The following is a 22,534-nucleotide window of genomic DNA, read 5'->3' as shown; positions in this document are numbered from 1 at the left end:
TTAAATTAATCAAATTGACCCAAAAGGCCATCCAATAGAATGCTTGGCTGTGGTCTAAAAAGAGCCAGAAATAGAAGATAAGTTAAATATATAGCATTATGTCATATAATAATTTTATAAATATGTTTTTCATTAACTATTCCTCCATTCATTTAGCACGATTTTATTTAAAACATTTCCACATTAATCTTATTAAGTTCTCATTCTGTTCAAACTCATATAAGCATAATGTTCTGCTTTTAGTTAGCATGATTTATTATTTTCTTATTTTTTGCTTTATAAATTTAATTTCTAATATAGGACAGATCTATTAAAAACTTGTGTTTCAGCGATCTGAAGTCTCCCACATTAAATGAATAATAAATATGATGAGTGAATTTAATAGTACAAAAGAACAAACATTCTATGAATGCCTACTATGTTTCAGACTTCTTTCCCAAACTCAGGATGTGGGGATCAATATGATGATTAGGACGAAAACAGAGAAGTACACTGTTGCAATGGAGACACAAATAAGGGAGTCATTAATTTTGCCATGAAAATATTTAGATAGTTCATAAGACCTTGTTATAGATTAGGCTTGTACTCATCAACAAAGGTTTCATTAGCAAGTGAAGACTTAGCTGAGGCTTGAAGGATGAGTAGAAAGTAACCAGTAAATAAAGCATTAGAAATGTTTTCTCAGCAGAGCATGGCTCATGCAACAAAGCAAGAGAAAACAGGGTGAATTGTAGCTGACTAGCAGTTTGAAGGAAGAGGTGAGTGGTGAAATATGAGGCTTGAAAGGGAATCAGAGCCAGATAAGAATTAATACTTTGTCCCCAAATTTCTAGACATAGTGACATTTTTTTAAAGGGATCAATCAGAACATATTTGCCTTTTAGAAGATACTATTGCCTGCAATGTGGAGAACTCAAAGATTATGACCCAAGACAGAGAAATATATGAGGTGCATTTTTCTTAATCCAAAGTAAAAAAAAATGATAATGACTGAACTATGATCCTAACAATGGGAATAAGAAAAATGAACAAATTCTAAAGATGGTAGGAAGTAGTCAACAAAATTTGGCGATTGATTAGATACAGGAGATTGAGGGAAGGGGAAGTCTATAAATGACCATCTAGCTTGAGCAAATGAAAGGATGGTAAGGTATTAAATGAGATAGTGGGTGAAAGGGAGCAAAAACAAGGCTCATTTGGGGCAGTTAGGAAGACAATGAGTTCAATTTTAACTGCATTGTGAATGAGCCGTAAAGTTTCACTCTAGACCTGTTTAAGAAGGATAGGAATGGCATCACTGGAAAATTCTGAGGATCCACTGGGTGACAGATGCTTGGAGTACAAAAGGTGTATACAAAATGTAGGTGGAGTAAGAGGGCATTGAGATCAATTTGGCACATTTTACATTTTCTCAAGTGGCTGATCCAGTAGGATGGTATTATATTTAAATCAACTCAGTTGAGGAATACAAGTACTCTGTGAAAGTGTTCTAATAAGAATGCTCAGCATTTAGGTAGGAAATAATTTCAACACTTCGCAGTATTCAGTACTCACTTCATGATCAAGAGACAGGCTCTTAGTTTGAGTAAAATCAGATGCCCTCCATAGTCTGGCCCTGACCCTTCCTTGATCTTTATCCTTTGACAAGTCCCTTGACTTCTTCAGTGTGACAATAACAATAATAAGTTGTGGCCATACAGCCTATCTCTGTGGGTATTGAAAGGCTTGAATAAATAGTGTGTAAATACTTAGAGTACTGCAGAACTAATGCCTGGAGTATAGAACTGAAAAATGCCTCATATAGTGCAGAACTGAAAAGTGTAAGTTTTTTAAGGGTTTATGTTCTTTCCCCACAAAATATCTCTTCTGTTTGAAGTACTAAATAACATAAACCTATGTCCTTTTAAAAAAACAAAACAAAACAAAAAAAACGTTTGCCCAATTCATTCAGCAACTACTTCCTTGGCATCTACCCTGTGTATCCTGTGTACTGAATGATGTTGCATGTTATCAAGGAGCCCCAAACAATGTGAAACATATTCTCTGTCTGGGAACTACTTCCTATATAGTTAGTAATATATGTCTTGCAAAGATAAAACAAACAAACAAAAGAATAAAAGGCCATTTATGGAGGTTAAAGAAAAGTATGGTGAAAGAAATAGTGGATCACTTCTGTGACAAGACTGGGTTGCTACCGTTTAGACTGATCATTGAACACATTTCTGGTTGCCTACAGCACCTAGCATATAGGACTCCTTTTCTATAGCCATTGCTCATATAAAAGAGCCATGCTTGTAGTTCCTGAGATCTGGTTTAAATTCTGTTTCCATCAATATTAGCATCACAACTATGGGCATATCCCTTAACCTCTGAAAAGAAGTTCTAGTTCTGAAGTAAAGGTTACAATTAGGTTGGTGCAAAAGTAATGGCAAAACCACAATTACTTTTGCACCAACCTAATATTATTTATGACATGGCATTGCTAGATAATGTGAAGTCCCTATTGTAGTGGCTGGCCTATAATAAAAACCCAATAAGGGGTGGTTACTAGTTGTAATTTTAAAAACCCAGCAATACTCATTTTATTACAAATAAATTTTAGAAATACTACCTAATTAAGTATTGTGAGTTGTCCAAACTTGTGAGTTGGACAATATTCTTACTTTGTAGTGAGGAAAATACAGCTTGTTGACATTATTTTCAGACAAAGAAGCAAGAAGTTCAAGAGCTTAGAGAAAGAACAATGTCCACAGAATGACTTTGGTAATTGTGACTCAATAATCATACAGATTCAAGAGAGATATATGGATTTCATTGGATATCATTTTCATATCTGCTAAACTTATATGAAACTAAGATAAAGTGAAAATCCTTTGAGCTCATGGGCCTTTAGATCTAGAATAAGAGCTATTTCTATAGAAAAAATACAGAATTGAATGAAATGTAATTCTGTGGTAGGTTAATACAGACTCTTGGTTAATGTGAAGATTTGGTAATGATATGACTGAAGTATAAGGATATCATCCAAATGTCTGCCCATTTTAAGTTAGAAGGGTTTTCTTAGATCCTATAATAAACATGGGAAGTTTCATCGGAATCCCAGATAAGGATCCATTGCTTGTTGGCCAATCAATACATTCTGGTCTTTAAGAACCAGAAAAGTAGGCTGGGCATGGTGACTCACCCCTGTAATCTCATCACTTTGGGAAGCAGAGGTGGGTAGATCACTTGAAGTCAGGTGTTGGAGACCAAGCTGGCCAACATGGTGAAACCCCGTCTCTACTAAAAATACAAAAATTAGCCAGATGTGGTGGTGGGCGCCTGTAATCCCAGCTACTCGGGAGGCTGAGGCAGGAGAATCACTTGAACCTGGGAGGCTGAGGTTGCACTGACCTGAGATAGCACCATTGCACTCCAGCCTGGTTAGCAGAGCAAGAATCCATCTCAAAAAAAAAAAAAAAAAAAGAACCAGAAAAGGGAAAGGCAAACCCCAAAAATTCATGGGAAAGTAACCAAAACTGTGCTGGTGTCATAATTGTTTCATTTTGTACAATTGTTTGGTTTTTTTTGTTTTGTTTTTCTGTTTGTTTGTTTTTTTGCCTTGAGATGGAGTAGAATTAAGCAACAAAATGCTTAAGAGAATCACATTCATGATATTATTATTATTTTGCCATTGTTATTAAGCCAGCTGTGCATATTTAATATTTCAAATATTTGAAATGTTTTGGAGAATTTGACATATTAAAATAACAGGTCAGGCTTGTAACTCCAGTTTAAAACATGCAATTGTGTAATCTTACATTTAAGGCTTTTATTTAAAATCTCAGTAAGTTTATGTAGAGTATTAGAACATCATTGGTGTAGGTTTATTCTATTTTTTAAATTAATTTAGAAAACTTCATATGAATTAAGTACTCAAAGAACTTTTCAGCCAATGTAAGTATTTAATGAGTGAAATTGAGGATATTGAAATCACACTGTAGCTTAAAATGTTTAAAGGATGTTATGTTTCTAAATGGTACCAAATATTACTGAAATACTTCCCATATAAAGAGGATACTTTCCCCCAGGAAATTTAGTTATGTGCACTGATCAAATTTTATTTCTACATTGTTGAAAAAGAAAAGATCTTAAATTAGACAATTTGAAGCTTTCATCTTGATGGTTAGATATCTTTTTTAGCAAAAAGGAAACATAAAAATATGTCTGCAGAAAGATCATTGAACTCTTGACTATCACTCAGCTGAGTGAAATGACAACTGGTTTCCCAGAAGAGGTCTTAATATCATTAAAAGTTTATCTGAAAATTGCTTAATCAGTTTATCAGGAATGCTAATTTCTTCCCAGAAGGAGGTTATGATTTAAAAGGTCTGTCCCAGGCCAGGTCGGGGACAATTTTCTCTTTACAATTTTTTTAAATTATTAACTTTATTAACATTTTATAGACTTATACATGAGAAATAAATTGTGTGATCTACTTCTAATTCTAGTAGTTACTAAAAATCTTGATTTTTCATTTTCCTTTTTTTTCTTAAAAGAAAAGCATCTTCAGATTAGACTTTTAGTTACCCAAAAATCACCTGCAAATACACTTCCAGCCCAAAATAACCACAAAAATTTATCAAGCAGGATTTCCTGTTTATACAGATTTTTGTATATGTATGTTTACACATATATGTACATATATACACATATATAATGTTTCCATATTAAGTGTGATTTTGTTATGGCTTGCTGTAAAATACACACATATGCACATGTACCCAGGCTCATTGGACTAAAGATAAAAGATCAGATCCTATACAAGGAAAGAGGGAAGAAGCAGGAATCAGGTTATTACCTCTGTTCCTTTCCTAATAATTAAATCTGACATGTCACATAAGTTCAAACCTACAAACAATAACAAACAATAACAAGCAAAAGTGATTAGTATAGGAAATACTAGGCTATCCCATCCCCATTTGCTCCCAAATCTTCCATCTTGTTTTCCTAGTCCATCATTTATCTTTGTTCCCTAACTTTGATGTCAACCCCTAACCCTTCAGGACCAAAACATTCATCACTGAGAATGCTGGGGACTAACTTCTCTCAGTAAATATCTGTCTCTAGTCTGAGGTAGGTTTATGCTCCCCTCCCCAGGAACAGCTTGTGTCTATGGAGATGTGCCTAGTGCAAAGAACTGCAATTGGAAGGCAATTCTGAAGGACCATCCCTGCTGGGAGCTCTCTCTGCAGTTGACTGAGAAGTCTTTGAAAGCTCATCTTTTCTTGTCAGCCCAGTCCTGCTTCCTTCTCCTCCCCCCACACAGAGTGTGTTGATTTCAAGAGCATTTTCCAATACCTCCAGCACACAAACCTCCACCTGAGTCTGCTTCTTGCAGCTATGAACTTCAAAGAACGCATGGGTGAATGATTTGGAAGCTGCCTTCTAGGAGAAAATCGGTCTTTGGTTACTGACCAAAGCCGGGGATGAAGGTAAAGCATTTCATGGTAAAGGGATCAGGAATTCTAAGGCAGCCACAAAGTAGCTGGACCATTTCCTTCATCTCTTCCCCAGCACCATAGATGCCCAAGAAATTGAGACTGTCTGAACTATCTTACCTGCTATTATCTTAAATTTAATTGCCCTCCCATCCCTACGTATTCTGTATTTAACACATGAAGTTAATAATCCTTCTATTACCATCAAAACAAATGGCCATCAATGATATTGAAGCTATGAATGTACAGACTATAAAGAACTAGGCTTTGATTCTTATATAATCCCAATAGCAGACTTAAAACCAGGAGAACTTCCACTCCTCAAAGTTGATAACCAAACAATTTTCCCAATAGAAATTCCTATCCAAATATTAATTTCATCTGAAGATGTCCTGCACTCATGAACTCTCCCTTCACTGGGCCTCAAAACAGATGCAATCTGTGGACGCCTAAATCAATCCACCTTAACTGCTACACGACCAGGTCTTTACCACAGATAGTGCTCAGAAATTTGTTTTATACCTATTGTCCTAGAATTAATTCCCTTACAAAATTTCAAAACCTGATCTACATCCATACTATAACATCACTGTAAAGTTATCCAGCATTAACCTTTTAAGTTAAAGACTGAGATGATCTACACCTCTCTACAGTGAATGCCTCAACTAGATACTTCCACATGATTCATTGTTATCCCGTCAATAATCATAACTTATTCTCGATCATTCAGTGAAAATTATCAAGTTTCATTTACCATGTATCTCCTACACCAAAAATAATCAAAACACAAAAACATAAAAACTCCTGAGAATTAAAATGAATGAAAATCTATTCACCTCTTTTACTACCCCAACAATTCTAGGCCTATCCATAGTAATATTAATCATTTATTCCCCACCATGCATTTCCAACCTTCAATCACCTAATCAGTAATTGATTGATCTCTATCCAACAATGATTCGTTCAACTTGCACTAAAACAAATAATAACTACCCATGATATTAAAGGACAAATCTGATCCCTTATGCTGATATCCCTAATTCTCATCATTGCCTCAACCAATCTCCTCGGGCTTCTACCCTATTCATTTACACCAACTACCCAATTATCAATAAATCTAGGTATAGCAGTCCCCTTGTGAGCAGGCGCAGTAATCACAGGCTTCCGCTTTAAAATCAAAACCTCCTTAGCTCTGTTTTTACCGCAAGGCACACCTATGCCACTTATCCCTATACTGGTGGTCATTGAAACTATTCACCTATTGATTCAACCAGTAGCATTAGCTGTGCGATTAACAGCCAACATTACAGCCGGTCACCTATTGATACATTTAACTAGAGGAGGCACACTAGTATTATCAACTATTAGTATCACCACAGCTTCAATCTCTCTCATTATTCTAATCTTACTAACCATTCTCAAATTTGCTGTAGCTCTTATTCAGGCTTATGTCTTCACACTACTAGTAAGCCTTTATTTATATGATAATACACAATGACCCACCAAACACAAGCCTACCATGTAGTCAAACCCAGCCCCTGACCACTAACAAGAGCTCTCTCGGCTCTCCTAATAACATCTGGCCTGGCCATATGATTTCACTTTAACTCCATTACTCTTTTAACGTTAGATCTACTGACCAACACACTAACTACTACGTATCAATGATGACATGATGTTATCTGAGGAAGTACATTTCAAAGCCACGATACAGCAATTGTCCAAAAAGGTGTCCGATGTGGAATAATTCTATTTATTATCTCAGAGGTACTTTTCTTTGCTGGTTTCTTCTGGGCATTCTACCACTCTAGTCTAGCTCCAACTCCAGAGTTAGGGGGACATTGACCTCCAACAGGCATTCTTCCCCTCAATCCTTTAGAAGTACCCCTCCTGAATACATCTGTGTTACTTACTTCAGGAATTTCAATTACTTGAGCTCATCACAGCCTGATGGAAGGTAGTCAAAAGCAAATAATTCAAGCACTAGCTGTCACAATTACCTTAGGCATATACTTCACCCTTATACAAGTTTCAGAATACTTCGAGGCCCCTTTTACTATCCTGATTATGGATCAACGCTCTTTTTTTTTTTTTTTTTTGAGACAGAGTTTCGCTCTTGTTGCCCAGGCTAGAGTGCAATGGCATGATCTTGGCTCACTGAAACGTCTGCCTCCCACATTCAAGCAATTCTCCTGCCTCAGCATCCTGAGTAGCTAGGATTACAGGTATGCACCACTACGCCCAGATAATTTTGTATTTTTAGTAGAGATGGGGTTGCTCCATGTTGGTCAGGCTGGTCTCGAACTCTCGACCTCAGATGATCTGCCAACCTCGGCCTCCCAAAGTGCTGGGATTACAGGTGTCAACGTTTCTCACTATCTGCCTCCTCCATCAATTAAAATTCCATTTTACATCTAACTGCCACTTTGGCTTTGAAGCCACCGCCTGATATTGACACTTCGTAGATGTAGTGTGACTACTGTTATATGTCTCTATCTACTGATGAGGATCCTACTCTTTTAGTATAAGCAGTACCATTGACTTCCAATCAATAAGTTTCCATAATATCCAAAAAAGAGTAATTAACCTGACACTAGCCCTAGTAACCAACACCTTACTGGCCCCAATACCAATAGTAATCACATTTTGACTCCCACAACTTAATATTTATATAGAAAAATCCAGCCCTTATGAATGTGGATTTGATCCATTAACCTCCATTGCCCTCCTCTTCCCCATAAAATTCTTCCTAGTGGCCACCACATTTCTCCTGTTCGACTTAGAAATCACTCTACTCCTACCCCTGCCATGAGCCCTTCAAACAAACAACCTGACACTAATAATCAGCACAGCCCTTATACTAGTTACCATTTTAATCCTAGGCTTGACTTAGAAATGAACTCAAAAAGGATTAGATTGAGTTGAATTGGTAAATAGTTTAAATTAAAATGAATGATTTCGACTCATTAGATTATGATAGACCATATTTACCAAATGCCCTTTATTTATATCAATATTATATTCGCATACACCATAGCACTTCTGGGAATATTTGTCTATCGATCCCACCTAAAATCATCCCTATTATGCCTAGAAGGCATAATATTATCAATATTCATTATAATTACTCTTATAACTTTAAATATACATTTCGCTCTAGCATCCATAATACCCATTATTCTCCTACTATTTGCTGCCTGTGAAGCTGCAGTGGGCCTTGTCTTACTAGTTTCAGTCTCCAACATATACAGCCTAGATTATGTACAAAATCTAAATTTACTTCAATGCTAGAAGTTATTATTCTAAAAATTATACTGTTACCAATAACATGACTCTCTAAAAACTCTATATTCTGAATTAACATGACTATTCACAGCCCATTCATCAGCCTTTTTACTCTACTATTTTTAACCAATTAAATGATAACTCATCTAACTTCTCATTAATCTTCTCTGACCCTCTAACTATGCCCCTTGTAATCTTAACAACCTGACTACTACCTCTTATAATTCTAGCAAGCCAATATCACCTTTCCAATGAGTCACCCCCACGGAACAAACTCTATATTTCCATATTAATTTCCCTACAAATTCTTTTAATCATAGCATTCACAGCAACAGAACTAATTATATTTTATATTCTCTTTGAAGCCACACTTATTCCTACCCTAATTATCATTACCCGCTGAGGTAACCAATCAGAACGCCTCAATGCAAGCTCCTATTTCTTATTTTACACACTAGTAGGGTCCCTTCCCCTACTTGTTACACTTGTCCATACTCAAAATACCTCGGGTTCTCTAAATATAACTGTAATAATATTTACCACCCAAGAACTATTAAACTCCTGTTCTAATAATCTTATATGATTAGCATGTATTTTAGCTTTTACAGTAAAAATGCTTCTATATGGACTTCACCTATGACTCCCCAAAGCCCACGTGGAAGCCCCTATTGCTGGCTCAATAGTGCTTGCAGCAGTACTCCTAAAGCTAGGTGGCCACAGTATTATACGGCTTACCCTTACCCTCAACACCCTAACAGAATATATAGCCTACCCCTTCCTCATACTATCCTTATGAGGGATTTTATGACAAGCTCTATTCGTCTATGATAAACTGATTTAAAATCACTTATCGCATATTCCTCCGTAAGCCACATAGCACTTGTTATTATAGCTATTCTCATTCAAACCCCTTGAAGCTTTACAGGTGCAGTCACCCTTATAATTGCCCATGGACTCACTTCATCCTTACTATTCTGCCTAGCAAATTTGAATTATGAGCGAGTCCATAGCCAAATTATATTACTTACTTGAGGCCTTCAAACACTGCTTCCACTGAGAGCCTCTTGATGACTTTTAGCAAGTCTTACTAACCTTGCCCTACTCACTGCTATTAATCTAGTAGGAGAACTCTTCCTCGCTATGGCTTCATTCTCCTGATCAAACATCACCATTATGCTTATAGGACTTAATATACTAATTACAGCCCTTTACTCCTCACATATGCTAACCACAACACAACGAGGGACACTTGTATATTACATTAACAGTATTAAACCATCCTTTACATGAGAAAATACATTAATACTTATACACTTTGCACCTATCTTCCTATTATCCTTAAACCTTATAATTATTATGGAGTTTGCATTCTGTAAATATAGTTTAACCAAAACATTAGATTGTGAATCTAATAATAGAAGCCGGTAACTTCTTATCTACTGAGAAAGTATGCAAGAACTGCTAACTCATGGCTTTCCAGACTTTTAAAGGATAAGAGCTATCCATTGGCCACAGGAATGAAAAATATTGGTGCAACTCCAAGTAAAAGTAATAAACATGTATTTTACCACTACTATAACAACCCTAATCCCCTTAAACTTACCAATCATTACTACCTTAGCCAACTCCTGCAAAAAGATTCATACCCATACTATGTAAAAATATCTATTGCATGCACCTTTATTATCAGCCTCATCTCTACCACAATATATATATTTATAGACCAAAAAGTAATAATCTCAAAGTGACACTGAATAACAATCCAAACTCTTAAACTCTCACTAAGCTTCAAACTATACTACTTCTCCACAGTATTTATCCCAGTAGCACTATTTGTTACCTGATCTATTTTAGAGTTCTCAATATGATATATAAACTCAGACCCTAATATTAATCAATTTTTCAAATATTTACTCATTTTCCTCACCAAAACATTAATTCTAATTACTGCCAATAACTTCTTTCAACTTTTTATCGGCTGAGAAAATGTGAGAATTATGTCTTTTTTACTAAATGGCTGATGATACGGCCGAACAGACACTAATCTGGCAGCCCTCTAAGCGGTCCTGTATAACCGCAGAGGAGATATTGGCTTTATTTTAGCTATATAGCATGATTCCTCTTATTCTCCAACACACGAGAGCTTCAAAAAGTATTTATTCTAAATCCTACCTCCAATTCCTTTCCATTAATTAGTCTTCTCCTAGCAGCAGCAGGAAAGTCAACTCAATTTGGCTTTCATCCCTGACTTCCTTCCACCACAGAAGGCCCAACTCCAGACTCAGCCCTACTCCACTCTAGCACTATAGTTGTAGCAGGGGTTTTTCTACTTATCTGCTTTTACCCTTGAATAGAAAATAACCTATTATTCCAAACCTTTACATTATATTTAGGGGCTATGACCAACGTATTTACAGCAATCTGTGATCTAACACAAAATAACATCAAAAAAATCGTAGGATTCTCTACCTCAAGCCAACTAGGCTTTATAATAGTCACAATTGACATTAATCAATCACACCTAGCATTTCTTCATATCTGCACCCACAGCTTTTTTTAAAGCTATGTTTTTTGTATGTTTAGGACCCACCATCCATAATCTCAATGATAAACAAGACATCTGAAAAATAGGAGGACTATTCAAGACTTTACCCCTCACTTCCCCCACCCTTATTATTGGCAGCCTCACACTTACAGGTGTGCCTTTCCTCACAGGCTTTTATTCTAAAGACCTCATTATCGAAATTGCAAACATGTCATATTCCAACACCTGAGCCCTTTCTATTACTCTTATTGTAACCTCCCTAACAGCTGTCTGTAGTACCTGAATTATTTTCTTTGCTCTGATAGGACAACCTCACTTCACAACTCTGATTCATATTAACGAAAATAACCCCTTCCTAATTAACTCAATTAAGCATCTAATAATAATTGGCAGTATCTTAGCTGGATTCCTCATTACCAATAGTATTACTCCTACTTCATCCCCCCAAAAAACTATGCCACTTCACCTAAAACTCACAGCCCTAGGTGTGACTGCCTTAGGCCTCTTACTAGCAATGGAGCTAAATTTTATAACTAACAACCTTAAGCTAAATTATCCATTACAGACATTTAACTTCTCCAATATATTAGGTTTTTACTCAGCCACAATCCACCATACAACCCCCCACTGAAGTCTATTTACAAGCCAAAATCTGGCCTCACTTCTACTAGACCTAATTTGATTAGAAAAGTCCACACCAAAAACCATTTCACAAACCCAAATATCAGCTGCCATTACTGTATCTACTCAAAAAGGCGTAATTAAACTTTACTTTCTCTCCTTTTTTATTTTATTCCTTCTAACTCTAAATTATCTAATCTATTACCCCGAATAATCTCATTTGCAACATAAATACTAACAAACAATGTTCAACCAGCAACTACCAGCAATCAACATCCATAACTGTACAAAGCAGCCACACTGACAGAATCCTCATGCAATAACCCCGCCCCCTCACCCTCAAAAATTATTCAACTCCACATACTATTAAAATTAATTGTGATGACCATCCCATCATGCTCAACTATTCACTGAATCAACACCAACCCTATTAATAACCCTAATAATAAAGCCCCTCAAATGTCAATAGTTGACCCTCATGTTTCAGGGTATTCCTCAGTAGCCATTGCCGCAGTATAATCAAAAACAACAATTATACCACCCAAATAAATTTAAAAGACTATTAACCCCACAAAAGCCCCATCAAAGTTCAACACAATACCACAACCCACAGCACCACTAATAATCATCCCTAGATCTCCATAAATAGATGGTTTCGAAGAAAAACCTACAAATCCTATAAGAAAAAGAATACTTAATAAGAATAAAATATATGCCATTATTCCTACATGGACTATAACCATAACTAATGGTATAAAAAAATCATTGTATTTCAACTGTAAGAATGCTAATGACCAAAATACGCAAAACACACCCGCTAATAAAAATTATTAACCATTAATTCATTGATCTTCCCACACCATCCAGCATTTCTACATGATGAAACTTTGGCTCACTTATTGGTGCCTGCTTAATTCTCCAAATCATCAGAGAATGATTTCTGGCCGTACACTACACATTGGATACCTTAACTGCCTTCTCTTCAGTCACCAATATCAGCCGAGATGTAAATTACAACTGAATAATCTGCTATTTTCATGCTAACGGCGCTTCAATATTTTTCATCTGCCTCTTCCTACATGTTGGCCGAGGTTTATATTATGGGTCATTTATATTTCTAAAAACCTGAAATATTGGCATTATCCTCCTACTCACAACCATAGCAACAGCATTTATAGGTTACATACTCCCATGAGGACAAATATCATTCTGAGGTGCTACAATAATTACAAATCTACTATCAGCAATCCCATATATGGAAACTGACCTTGTATAATGAATCTGAGGTGGATTCTCAGTTGACAAAGCCACGCTTACACAACTTTTAGCCTTCCATTTTATCTTTCCCTTCATCATTGCAGCTCTAACAACTGTTCTCCTTTTATTCTTACATGAAACAGGATATAATAACCTTCAGGGATCTCATCAGACCCTGACAAAATCACTTTCCACCCTTACTACATAATCAAATATATTCTAGGCCTAACTCTCCCCCTCCTCCTCCTAATAATCCTAGTACTATTTTCACCTGATCTCCTGAGCCACCTGGATAATTACACTTTAGCCAACACCCTCAATACCCCACCCCACATTAAACCAGAATGATACTTTTAGTTTGCATATGCAATCTTATGATCCATCCCTAACAAACTAGGAGGTATGCTCGCCCTTATATCCTCCATTCTCATTCTAGCAGTCATTCCTATACTTCACACATCTAAACAACAAAACATAGTATTCTGTCCATTAAGTCGATGCCTATTCTGAATCTTAGTGCTGATCTGCTCACACTCACATGAATCGGAGGGCAGCGAGTTGACTACCCTTTTATTATCATCAGACAGACAGCATCCATTATGTACTTCTTTACTGTCCTCACCCTTATACTAATCATTGCCCTAATTGAAAACAAGCTGCTTAAATGAAACTGCCCTTGTAATATAATTCAATACTCTGGTCTTGTAAACCAGAAATGGAGAATTTCCTCCCCAGTACAACTCAGGAAAAAAAGTATACCCGCTTCACCATCAACACCCAAAGCTGAAATTCTGATTAAACTATTCCTTGTACTTTTTTCAGCACACACTTTAACTACCATGCCCGTATTAATGAACTAGCACTAACACATTAGTGCTCTAATGTACTTCATGCATTACTGCTAGCCCCCATGAATAATATGTTGTACTATAATTGCTTAACTGTACATAGTACATTAATACATCAAGGTACATTAAAAATACAATCCACATACATATAAGCATATAAGCATGTATTAATGACTCTCCAACTATCGCACATTCGCTATCATTAATCGTACAACAAAACCCAGTCAATACGAATATCGACCCATACTAAAAATCCTTAATATTACATAGTACATAAAATTTTCATTGAACATAGCACATTTCAGTCAAAAAAGTCCTTGTCAACATGAATATCCCTTCCCAAATTTTGGTCTCTTAATCTACCAACCTCCGAGAAATCACCATCCCACTCGAGAGTACTACCTTCCTCGCTCCGGGCCCATAACACTTGGGGGTGACTATACTGAAACTATACCTGGCATCTGGTTCTTACCTCAGGGCCATAAAACTAAGATCGACCACACGTTCCCCTTAAATAAGACATCTCAATGGACTAGTGACTATCACCCTATTAGCCAGTCACGGGAGCACTGTCATGCATTTGGTATTTTTAATTTTGGGGGATGCTATTACCATCGCGAAAGGCCTGGTCCCCTCTGAATCACTGTAGACAAACTCAGATTTGATTTCTGCCAAACCAGTTGTAGAAACTGAGCTTATATTTAATATTCTGACCTGGCATAACAACCATAAGATGTTAATTAATTCATGCTTAAAGGACATAATGAGTAACCAATAGACAAGTATGCACGATCACGTATGCATGATCATGTAGGCACGATCATGTACGCCTATTTTCAAGAACTATTTTCGACTTAATCCACAAACCCCTCTCCCCCACCCCTGACTTTACCGTCAACCTAGGTAAGTGTACCCTTGCCAAACCCCAAAAACAAGAGACTAAAACCCAGTCAGAGTCCAAAAGTCATATTTTAATCATGAATACCCCAACAGCTGCCCTTTGATTGATGTGTTTCCAAAAAATCTTAAAAATCCTTCTACTAAATTAAGCCTCTACTTATATAACAAATATAATAACTAAATTTTCACCCTAGTACTAATATAATACCTTGAACATAACCCTCTGAAAGTGCTACCCATAAACAACAGCCTAAAACAATTACCCCTAATGTAAAACCCCTCTCAATCAAACTTCTGCCAATTCAAGTTAAACCCCTTAAATTACCATAATTGTAAATGACTGTTTCTTCCCCTTACATTTTAATTTTATATTCAAACATTTATGCAGTTAATGTAGCTTAATTATTCCAAGCAAGACACTGAAAATGTCTAGATGGGTCTGCACAACCCCATAAACATAAAGGTTTGGTCCTGGTCTTTCTGTTAACTCTTAGTAAGATTACACATGCAAGCATCCCCATCCCAGTGAAGATGCCCTCTAGATCACCTGGATCAAAAGGAGCAAGTATCAAGCACACACAAATGCAGCTCAAAATACTTTGTTCAATCACACCCCCACAGGAAACAGCAGTGATAAATCTTTAGCAATAAGCAAAAGTTTAACTAAGCTCTACTAATAATTAGGGTTGGTCAATTTCGTGCTAGCCACCATGGTTATATGATTAACCCAAGCTAATAGATCTTGGCATAAAGAGTGTTTAAGATCTACCCTCAATAAAGATAAACTCCATCTAAGTTGTAAAAAAACTCCAGCTGAAATAAAATAAACTACAAAATTGGCTTTAATATCCTGAAAACACAATAGCTAAGACCCAAACTGGGATTAGATACCCAACTATGCTTAGCCCTAAACTATAATAGTTAAATTAACAAAACAATTTACTAGAATACTACAAGCAACAGCTTAAAACTCAAAGGACTTGGCAGTGCTTTATATCCATCTAGAGGAGCCTGTTCTATAATTGATAAACCCCGATGCACCTCACCACCTCTTGCCCCCAGCCTATATGCCGCCATCTTCAGCAAACCCTAGAAAGGTTTCAAAGTAAGCACAAGTATACACATAAAAATGTTAGGTCAAGGTGTAGCCTATGAGGCTATATTTTCTTACCCAGAAAATCTCATGATAACCTTTATGAAATCTAAGGGCTCAAAGAGGATTTAGCAGTAAACCAAGAGCCGAGTGCTTGGTTGAATAGGGTCATGAAGCACACACACACCACCCATAACCATCCTCAAATATTATTCTAGAAACAAATATTACTAAAGCTCTCTACCCATATATAGACGACATAAGTTGTAACATGGTAAGCATACCGGAAAGTGTGATTGGAAAAATCAAAGTGTGTAACTTAACCCAAAGCATCTGGCTTACACCATGAGATTTCATCACAACTTGATCTCTTTGAGCCAATTCTAGACCCAAACTTCTCTAAAAATATTATCAAATTATCTTAATTAAATCACTTACCTAAACAGAAGTATAGGTGATAGATAGTTTTACCTTGTGCAATAGACATAGTACCATAAGGGAAACATGAAAAAACTAAGACAAGCATAAAAAAGCAAAGACAAACCCTTATACCTTCTGCATAATGTATTAACTAGAAATAACTTTACATAGATAACCAAAGCCAAGTCTCCCCAAACCAGACAAGCTACTCAAGAACAGCTGAAAGAGCACACCCAACTATGTGGCAAAATAGGGGGAAGATTCATGAGTAGGGGTGACAAGCCTACCAAGCCTGGTGATAGCTGGTTTTCCAAGACAGAATCTTAGTTCAACTTTAAACTTTCCCACAGAATTACATAATCTCCCTGTAAGTTTAACTGTTAATCTAAAGAGGGACAGGTCTTTAGACTCTAGGAAACAACCTTCCTGCAGAGAGTAAAAAATATTACCATCATAGTGAGAGGTGACAGTGTGCTGGCAGCCCTCACAGCCCTCACAGCCCTCACTGGCTCTGGGCGCCTCCTCTGCCTGGGCTCCCACTTTGGTGGCACTTGAGGAGCCCTTCAGCTCGCCGCTGCACTGTGGGAGCCCCTTTCTGGGCTGGCCAAGGCCAGAGCTGGCTCCCTCAACTTACAGGGAGGTGTGGATGGAGAGGCGCCAGCAGGAACAGGAGCTGCGTGCAGCACTTGCGGGTCAGCTGGAGTTCCAGGTGAGCGTGGGCTTGGTGGGTCCCACACTGCCTCTCACCCCCCCACCACTCCCCCCACACACCCCCAGTGGGCTCCTGTGTGGCTGGAGCCTCCCCTACAAGTGCCACCCTGTGCTCCACCACACCCAGTCCCATCGACCACCCAAGGGCTGAGGAGTGCGGGCCCAAGGCACGGGACTGGCAGGCAGCTCCACCTGTGACCCCAGTGCAGGATCCACTGGGTGAAGCCAGCTGGTCTCCTGACTGGTGGGGACTTGGAGAACCTTTACGTCTAGCTAGGGGATTGTAAATACACCAATCGGCACTCTGTATCTAGCTCAAGATTTGTAAACACACCAATCAGCACCCTGTGTCTAGCTCAGGGTTTGTGAATGCACCAATCGAAGCTCTGTATCTAGCTAATCTAGTGGGGACGTGGAGAACCTTTGTGTCTAGCTCAGGGATTGTAAACGCACCAATCAGTGCCCTGTGAAAACAGACCACTCGGCTCTCTGTAAAATGGACCAGTCAGCAGGATGTGGGTGGGGCCAGATAAGAGAATAAAAGCAGGCTGCCCCAGCCAGCAGTGGCAACCCGCTGGGGTCCCCTTCCACACTGTGGAAGGTTTGTTCTTTTGCTCTTTGCAATAAATCTTGCTGTTGCTCACTCTTTGGGTCCACACTGCCTTTATGAGCTGTAACACTCACCACGAAGGTCTACAGCTTCACTCCTGAGCCAGTGAGACCAGGAACCCACCAGAAGGAAGAAACTCTGAACACATCTGAACATCAGAAGGAACAAACTCCGGACACGCTGCCTTTAAGAACTGTAACACTCACCGTGAAGGTCCGCAGCTTCATTCTTGAAGTCAGTGAGACCAAGAACCCACCAATTCCGGATGCAATAGTTGACCCCAAGGCAGCCACCAATTAAAAAAGCGTTCAAGCTCAACATCTGACTATCCTAAATTCTAATCACACTACTGAACTCCTTACATCACATTGGACTAATCTATTATTTAATAGAAGCAATAATGTTAATATAAGTAACATGAAGATATTGCCCATTACATAAGCTTACATCAGACTGGAAATATCCACCGACAGTTACAGGCTAATATTAGCAAATGATTTCCTAATTAGTTCCCCGGTTCAAGGGGAGAGAAAGAGGAAATGGTCAGAAACCAACCATTGTAGGCAATATAATGGCCCCCAGAATGTCCATGCCCTAATCCCTAGAATCTATAAATATGTTACCTTACACGGCAAAAGGGACTTTGCAGGTGTGACTAGGGTTAAGAACCTTGAGATTGGGAGATATCATTATCCCAATCTCAATTATCGCTGTGTGTCTATCGAGTCATATGGCTCCTTAAAAGCTGAGAACCTTTCCCAACTGTGATGAGAGACTCCAGAGCAATAATGAGACAGATGCAATGTTGCTGGCTGGAGAAAGGGACCATGAGCCAAGAAATGTGGGCAGCCTCTAGAAGCTGGAAGAGGTAAGGAAAAGGATTCCTCTCTGGATCTTCCTGAAACTATTGCAGCCCTGTCAACCCCCCGATATTAGTCCAGTGAAGCCCATGTTAGACATCCAACGTGCAGAACTGTAAGATAATAAGTGTGTGTTGTTCTAAGCCACTAAATTTATAGTAATTTGTTATAGCAGCAGCAGTAAATTAATTCCCCAACCTAGGATAGAAGTTGAAGAAAACAAAGCTTAATTGAGGAGGCGGTGAATTATAGTAACAGAAGCAGATGGCAACTTGAGGAAGGAACAATAATTTGGGGAAGGAACAGAAGTTAATTCTCATGTAGGATCCATCCCAGATGTTGGGGAACAATAGTGGGTACTATCAGATAATTTTATTTTTTCCTCTTTGGCCTCTTGCTCATGATAGATCTGAGAAGACACTTCCACATTGCTGATGCTGACTGGATATTAAAATATGTTGCAAGTGTCTCATTCTCCAATTAGTAGAAAGGGTTATAACCAGATACAACAAGCAAGTATGTAACCAAAGTTGCTAAATAATGAGCAGAAGCAAAATGAGGCTTTGGAATGTGGTAAAGCCAGACTACCCATGTTTATCAAGTAGGACTAGGTATTTAAGGGCCATGAAACAGGAGATCATTTATAAAAAATTATTCTCATTTTGGTTAATCATGAAATCTAAAAAGTATGTTTAGCTATTGAGGAGGAAGTAATGTTTTGGTTAAAGTAGGCAAATTACTCCTATGAGCATGTCAGGTAGGGATTGATTCTAGTAGAAAGTATTTTTTTGTTTGCATTTTTAACATTAAGTTAATTAACAATTTATTATTGTAGATTGGATGAAAGTTTTGTGTGGAGTGAGATTACTCTATTTCCCCTAATTTCCTGTCTATACATTCTTTTCAAAGCTTTCCAGGCTAGCAGGAAAAAGAAACAAACAAAAAACCAAAAACCTGCCCAGTATGTCCCTAGGGCTGAGGGGTTTTTGACCTTGAGAGCTGAGATCAAGACGGTACCAATACTCAGGGGATACATGTCATACTCTGTGGGTTTTAGGAGCTGGGATTTGGTTACTATCAGTTAAAGGCATACCACAGAGATATTGCAGGTTCAGTTCCAGACCACCATAATAAAGCACATAATAAACCACGTATGAATTGAGTCATACAAATTTTTTGGTTTCTCAGCCCATATAAAAGTAATATTTACACTACACTGTAGTCTATTAATTGTACAATAGCATATGTCCAAAAATGTACTTTTCAATTAAAGAATATTACTAAAAAATGCTAACAATCATCGAAGACCCCAGCCTTCAGCTGGTGGAGGGTCTTGCCTCAATGTCGATGGTTGCTGACTGAGCAGAATGGTGGTTGCTGCAAGTTGGGATGGCTGTTGCAATTTCTTAAAATAAGAAAATGAAGTTTGCAGAATCAGTTGACTCTTCTTTTCGTGAAAGAATCCTCTGCAGCATGTGATGTTGTTTGATGGCATTTTACCCACAATAGAACTTCTTTCAAAATTGGAGATAATCCTCTCAAAACCTATCACTGTTTTATCAACCAAGTTCAAGAAATATTCAAAATCCTTTGTTGTCATTTCAATGATCACAGCATAGTCATCAGAGGAAGATTCCACCTCAAAAAACAAAACGACAAAATAAAACAAAACAAAAAACCAAAAACCACATTCTTTGCTCATCCATAAGAAACAACTCATCATTTGTTAAAGTTTTATCAGGAGACTGAAGCAATTCAGTCACATCTTCAGGCTACACTTCTAATCCTAGTTCTTTTACTATTTCTACAACATCTGCAGATACTCCCTCCACTGAAGTCTTGAACTCCTCAAAGCCATCCATGAGGATTGGAATCAACTTCTAATCTCCTAGTATCTGTGATATTTTTACCTCCTCACATGAATCATGAAATATTCCTAGTGGCACCTAGAATGGTGAAACATTTAAAAAATATTTTCAATTTTCTTTGCTCGCATCCATCAGAGGAATCACTATCTATGGCATCTATAGCCTTGCAAAATGTATTTCTTAAATAATAAGACTTGCAAATCAAAATTACTCCTTGTTCCATGGGCTGCAGAATGGATGTTGCATTAGCCGGCATGAAAACAACATTAATCCCCTTGTACACCTCTATCAGAGTTCTTTGTGACCATGTGCATAGTCAATGAGCAGTAATATTTTGAAAGGAATCTTTTTCTGTGAGCAGTGGGTCTGTATTATAGATTTAAGTATTCAGTAAATCCTGCTCTAAACAGATGTGCTGTCATCCAGACTTTGTTGCTTCATTTATAGAACATAGACAGAGTAAATTTGGCATAATTCTTAAGGTTCCTAGAATTTTTAGAATGGTAAATGAGCATTGGCTTCAATATAACGTCACCAGCTGCGTTAGCCCCTAGCAAGAGAGTCAGCCTGTTCTTTGAATCTTTGAAGCCAGGCGTTGTCTTCTATGTTCTAGCTGCGAAAGTCTTAGATGGGATCTTCTTCCACTAGAAGTCTATTTCCTCTACTTGAAAACCTGTTGTATGGTGTAGCTAGATCTTCTGGGTACTTTGCTGCAGCTTCTACGTCAGCATTTGCTGTTTCACCTTACAGTTTTACGTTATGGAGCTGGCTTCTTCCTTAAACCTCATGAAGCAACTTCTTCAGCAGGTGCCTTTACCTGTAAGCCTTCACAGAATTAAAGAGTTAGGGCCTTGCTCTGGATTAGCCTTTAGCTCTTAAGGGAACATTGTATGACCTGTTTGATCTTCTATCCAGACCTCCCAAACTTTCTTCATGTCAGCAATAAGGTTGTTTTGCTTTCTTATCATTTTTGTGTTCACTGGAGTAGCACTTTTAATTTCCTTCAAGAGCTTCATTTTGCATTCACACACTAACTAAACCATTTGGCAAAAGAGGCCTAGCTTTCAGCCTGTCTCTGCTTTCAACACGCCTTCCTCACTAAGGTTAGTCATTTCTAGCTTTTGATTTAAAGTGAGAGACCTGTGACACTTCCTTTGACTAGAACACTTAGAGACCATTGTAAAGTTATTATTAACTGGCATAATTTTAATATTGTGTCTTGGGGAGTAGGGATGCCCAATGCAGAGAAAGAAAGACAGGGAAATGGCCAGTGGAGCAATCAGAACACACACATTTATTGGTTAAGTTCACCAAGTTATACGGGCATGGTTTGTGGCATCCCAAGACAATTATAATAGTAACATCAAAGATCACTGATCATAGATCACCATAACAGATATAATAATGAAAAAGCTTGCAATGTCACAAGAATTACCAAAATATGACACTGAGACATGAAGGGAGCACACACTGTTAGAAAAATGGTGTCAATGGACTTGTGCGACACGGTTGCCATAGACCTTCAATTTGTATGAAATGAAATATCCACAAAGTGCAATAAAGCGAAATGCAATAAGGTAATGTATGCCTGTATATAACATGCAGTATGCATGAATTATTGCTTTCTTTTCCTGAAAGTTAGTGTGAGAGCAGTGAAAGCAGGTGTGGAGAAAGCAAGGAAAATGTTACAGGTGCCCACCCTTCCTGGCTGGAATGGAGTTTGGCATATGGTCAGAGTTGCGCATGTATTTCCTGCAAATCAATGAATAGTTCCTGCATTCAATGCTAAATATTCCATATTTTAAACAAGTGTGTGGTGACTGAAGCCAGAGAATCCTGTGAAGGACTATCACCTCTGTCAGGAGAGAGGCAGGTTTATAAAGAGGCTTAAGCAGCTAAACAAAATAATCAGTAATAATCTGCAATATTGTTATCCCCCTAAGGGATTGTGTAGCAATTGAGAATTGTAGAATCCCCACAGAAACACAGTATAGAAGGGAGAGGGAAAAGGAACAGGCATAATTAGAACCTAAGGG

At 37.8% G+C, this 22,534-nt stretch overlaps 1 protein-coding gene and 1 pseudogene across 1 annotated transcript in view; one reads left to right on the top strand and one right to left on the bottom strand.

Annotated features, from left to right (window-relative positions):
• Positions 1-22,534, bottom strand: part of ARHGAP15 (Rho GTPase activating protein 15) — a 689,959-nt gene that overhangs the window by 654,022 nt on the left and 13,403 nt on the right. The window lies entirely within an intron of this gene.
• LOC129532090 (ATP synthase subunit a-like) lies at positions 6,242-6,978 on the top strand (annotated as a pseudogene).

This window comes from Gorilla gorilla, chromosome 11 (genome assembly GCF_029281585.2).
Source record: "Gorilla gorilla gorilla isolate KB3781 chromosome 11, NHGRI_mGorGor1-v2.1_pri, whole genome shotgun sequence".
In the NCBI taxonomy this organism is placed as follows: domain Eukaryota; kingdom Metazoa; phylum Chordata; class Mammalia; order Primates; family Hominidae; genus Gorilla; species Gorilla gorilla.
The sequence above is the reverse complement of the archived record's forward strand: the minus strand, read 5'-3'. Positions and strand labels throughout refer to the sequence as shown.